Source organism: Tupaia chinensis, unplaced genomic scaffold (genome assembly GCF_000334495.1).
Source record: "Tupaia chinensis unplaced genomic scaffold, TupChi_1.0 Scaffold000159_1, whole genome shotgun sequence".
NCBI classification, from domain to species: domain Eukaryota; kingdom Metazoa; phylum Chordata; class Mammalia; order Scandentia; family Tupaiidae; genus Tupaia; species Tupaia belangeri.
In genome coordinates this window covers 4495076-4500312 of record NW_006159630.1, presented here as the reverse complement: position 1 = coordinate 4500312, position 5237 = coordinate 4495076, and positions in this window count along the sequence as shown.

Here is a 5237-nt window from a genome sequence, read left to right as displayed (position 1 = left end):
CCACAAACAACCGAGCCTCACTGCCGCACCGCCGTCCAGCCCCTGACGCCACGTTCAGTGACGTGGTGTCTCTAGCTTGACGCTGGCCGTCGTGGGTGTTTACAGCATGGAAACTGGTAGAGGCTGCCATCAGGGCTTTCCTTTTTCTGGCCACCCCACCCCTCCAGGCTCTGCCTCCCTCCCCAGCCCAGAACCATTTGCTCTGCAGACCAGTTCCAGAAGTCAGGGCGCAGTGGTGGTTAGGGGCGCACACGCGAGATCTGGACCCTGCTGTCTCTTCAGGAGCCGCTAGTCACACAGGGTGGTTTAAATTAGAATCCAAATTAATTAGTAAAATATCCAGTTCTGGGCCAGCTGCCGACATGGTGGTTAAAGTGCTTGATCCCACACGGCCAGCTGTGTGGTCCGCGTCCCAGATGGACATGCTTGGGAAACATGCAGGGCAAGTGTGTATGCCCCAAACTCCAAGAACAGAATGGAGGGGAAAGGATTGCTACACGGCCACCCCCCAAGGGTGATCTCTCTCTCTCTTTCTGGCGAATGCACTCACTCTATAACAAATTTATTTTTAAATGCAGTTCCTCAGTCTCACGAGTGAAAAAGAGGAGACCCCTAATTCTGGGAGCCAGCCTGGCACGTACTGGGGAGCCCTGCTGCTCCCCATGAGACTGGCCGTGGCCATGCAGTGACACAGCAGGGATACAACGCTCGGACATTGGTGCCAGACGGGAAGGTCCCAGGTTCGCGTCTCGAGGCTTCCCCGTGCACCCCAGGAACACATGTACGCCCATGATCATGGCCGACTGAAGCCGGGTGGATCACGGCAGGGAGACCCCGTGGAGGGTGCTCCCCCCGCTCTCCCAGACGTGAACACACACACTTAGAAACGGACAGAACTCACCTCATCGAGCCCCAACTTCAGACAAAGTCACTAAAACCACAATAAAATGAGATAAAGCAAGGCCACACTTAATTTCTCCTCAGCACTGACAAAAGCAAGGTCACTGTGTCACCCACGAAATACCAAACGCCCCTCTCTCGACCAAAGTGAGTGCCGCCTCCCCGTGACTGGCTGCGATCCTGTAGCGTTACCCGACTTGGTGACAGCATCCACTCTGGACTGAACTCCTGGGACCCTCCCCGCAGCAGCCAAGACCAAGGCCTATAACAGAGCCTTTCTAGCAGCTTCTCTCACGCCCCATACTCCCTGTGGCGTGCTCCCGCACCTGCAGCAGGGAATGGCCAAGGACGCGGCTCCATTTGGAATGTTCCAGCAGCTCCCACCCTGCGTGGTCAGGCACAGAACAAGTCTGCCATTGTGGAAGTTCTACGTCAGCAGCAGGAGATGGGCACCCGCACCATCTGATCCAAATCCTGGCTCCACGATAAACAGCTGTGCGAGCGAGGGCACCCACCGTACCCTTCGGAGCGTCGGCTCCCTCGTCCGTAAGTGGGGACAGTAACGTGAGGGCTAACCAAGACAGCAGGTGACGCCCGGATGTTACGCCCCGGCGGCAGCTTCGAAATACCACCTGTCCGCGAATCCTCTGAGGCACCCCCTGCTAAGAGGTAGTTCAAGTCCCTCTCCTGGAGTGTGGACGAGCTTAGTGACTCACCTCTAATGATAGAAAGCGACCGGAGTGGTGCCTCTTGCCAACCAGGCCGTAGAAGGCACGGTGGCGCCCTCCTCATCCTCTTCTCGTATCAGCTCTGGACGAGTCGCTGGTTATGTGTGAGGATGCTCTAGCAGCCTGTGTGGACGTCCAGGCGGTGAGACTGAGGTTGCCAACCAACAGCCGTGTGAGGACGCAGGGGTAGACTCAGCTCCTCTTGTCACTGTTCGGTGACGTGGTCTTGGCTGACAGCCCGACTGCCACCTTGATCCCTGGCCCTGGCAAATGTGAGCTAATACACGTGTGTTCTTTTAAGTCATCGTTTTGGGGTGATTGGTTCCACTGCCACTGGCCTGGGCAGGGAGGGGAAGAATGACGTGCCCGTAGTGCGTTGTCTCTGCAGCTTCAGGAGGTGCTAGCTGATACAGGTAAGGCGTACACATGGCACCTGGCTGGTGCCTCACTAACGTTAACTTGCTGGTGGCCTGTCCACAGGGTCGCACTGCGGGGAAGCAGTCCTGCTCTTCCAGCATGAGTGGGATGCTCAGCCCGGTTGTTGGGGAGCTCTGGCCCTCTGGTCCCCAGTGCTGGTATGCGAGCATGGTCCCAAGAGGGGTCACTGGACTGTAAGCAGCAGCCAGGAAGTGGGAAGAGCAGGGGGTCTGATGCCCAGGGCCTAGAACCAGCCCAAGGGACACCGTACCTGGGGAGGCTCCTGCCAGCCCCGGAATGCCTTTCTGGCAGGATCTAAGTGCCACCCTGTGCCCACGCTTCAGCCTGAACTAGCCATAGGCTGCCCGGAGTGGGCTCACACTGCCCAAGGAGAGAAGCTGCAAAGTCCATGCCTCGGGGCACGAACCTAGGGCCTTCCCACCTGGCTCCTGCGTCACAAGCGTTGTGTACGGCTGTGCCACTGCATGGCCATGCATCAGCCCTGTAGGAGGTAACAGGGCTCCTCAGCGAGAAAGAGAAACCCGTGTTCCCCTGCCTTCCTTAGCTCTGCACCCCAGGATCTCCCCGTGCCAGCCCAGGCCTCGTCACCCAGTGGTCTCTCTGCTTCCTGGGAAACCCCAGGCATGATGGGCCTCAAAGACTGCGTGCTCACCCCACTCCATCCACGGACCTCGATCCCGCAGAAGGGGCAGAAGTTCTCGGACCTGCCCCCCCAACTTGCACACTCTGGGCCAGGACCCCAGAGGAAGGAGGGGGCACCTCAAAAGCAAGAAGACAGTGTGGGACCATGTGGCCACGTCTGGTGACGGTCTTGTTGGGAATTTGCAGAGTGCTGAGGCAGCGCAGGGACAGTGCAAGGGCAGGCTTGTGTGTTTCTGCGTCTACTCTAATAAAGCCACCAGGAGCCAATGGTGGCCCACCCTGATGACGTGGTCTAATTCAGTCCTTCCCACAGCCTCCCCCATGCACCATAATGGGCTTCAGACCCCCCTGGCCCTGCTACCCCACACAGGACCCTGCTGGGACACTGGAACCATAGCAGACCCCGTCCCAACCCTGCTGTTGGCACTGCCTTCCCCCCACCGCGCCCTCCACCCCAGGTGTCCTGGCAGGGCTGGGGGAGGGGGGATGGAACCTCCTGTTTACAGACTGAGGGGTTCGGGGCAGGTGCACAGCTTGCTGGTGTGGCTGAACTGACAGGTCGGCGGGGCTGGCAGGAAACAACTTAGTTCTTACCTGATGTTTTGACAGCACCATGACTCGGCCACATCTGACCCTGTGCAACCCTCAGGAGCGCTCCCGCTGGCCCAGTGACCGACACAGTGAGGAGGAGTGTTTAGGGAGGTAGGTAGACTCCTCTGGAGCCCCCGCCAACCAGAGCAAGGGGCATTTGGCCTCGCCTGTCTCACACCAATGCCGTGAAGACCAGCCACGCTGCACGCCCTGAGACAGAAGGAGCTCTCCCTCGCAGAGCAGAGCGCCGTGCACACAGATGCTCAGTAAGGGCCGGTGATGGGCACTCCACGTGCAGCACCGCGCTCAGCTCATGCCGGCCACGGGCCCTCCACGTGCAGCAGCGCACTCAGCGCACTCAGCGCACGCCGGCCACGGGCCCTCCATGTGCAGCAGCATGCTCAGTAAGGGCCGGTGATGGGCACTCCACGTGCAGCACCGCGCTCAGCTCATGCCGGCCACGGGCCCTCCACGTGCAGCAGTGCACTCAGTGCACTCAGAGCACGCCAGCCACAGGCCCTCCACGTGCAGCAGCGCACTCAGTGCACGCCAGCCACGGGTCCTCCACGTGCAGCAGCATGCTCAGCGCACACTGGCCACGGGCGCTCCACATGCAGCACTGAGTGTGGAGCACCGGCAATGGGTGCTCCACGTGCAGCTGAGGTGGCAATTTGCCCAGCCTCCCTCACTTCCATCTTTAGGCAGCAGTTACCTACTCCGCTTTCTTTCAGCTTTGTGGTTGCCATCCTTGCTCCACTTCTCCTGCTCCTGAGAAGGTTCATCTCCCCTACAATGAGCTGGGATAGGCCACTGCACCCTGCTGGGTGTTAGCGAGCAACACCCAGGGGTCGTGCTGCTCTGCGCAGAAGCCAGGCACAGACGCCGACACGTGGCACAACCCCACTGATGTGAAATGCCCAGGAGAGGGACGTGCACAGAGATAACCCACACACGGCTGCCGGGGCTGTAGTGGGAAGGTGGGGAGGGGCGAATGATGAACGTGGGGTCTTCTTTGGGGGAAGACAAGGTCTGGGAAATGGAGAAAAGGAGGTTGCACACATCAAGTGCAGTAAAGCTGCTGACCCGTTCACTTAGGGTGGTTCATTTCCTGTTAGTGAATCTCGCCTCCATTAGAGAAAAGGGGCTGGGGTCGGTACAGGTCCCTAGAGCCCCGTCCAGGGGTGACACTCACAGACTATTACCTCTGGCAGTCCCAGCATGGGCTCTCCTTCAGTCAGATGACTGGAGCCGCCTCAACCTCCCAGCACCCACTGGACCTGCTGGTCGTCATGCCCCACAGAGAGGAAAAATAAAATAGCTGCTTCATGGTCAGTAACTGAGGTACACACCATGCAGGAGGGGGCACACTCTGGAGTGTCACCAGGGGTGAACTGTGGCAACTGTGGCTCCCAGAAATGCAGCGGAGGAGGACATCGTCCTCTAGTTTAAAAGACTCCAATTGCGGGACCAGCAGATGGTGTGAGGGTTATGTCTCTGGGCTCCCACATAATCAACCACAGTCGAGTCCTGGACCTGCTGGGCACATGTGCATGCCCAAGACCCCGAGAGGAGAAAGGAGAAGAGATTGTGGTGTGGCCATCCCCCTAGGGAGTGATTTCTCACTTTCCATCTCTCTGTTTCTCCCTGTTTCTCCAGCGAGTGCATGCACTCTATATAGTTAAAATCTCTTTTTAAAAATATCAAATTGTATGAAAAGCTGCTCTGCTGCAGCCTGGTGGTGAAAAGGCCTGGAGGCCCAAGGGAAGGGCTGTGAACTGAGAAAGGACAGACGGAGCAAAGCGAGAGTGGAGTGGGAGCCTCCCATGGAGAGCGGAGTGGGAGTCTCCCACGGAGAGCGGAGTGGGAGTCTCCCACGGAGAGCGGAGTGGGAGTCTCCCACGGACAGCCGAGGGGGAGTCTCCCACGGACAGCGGGGGG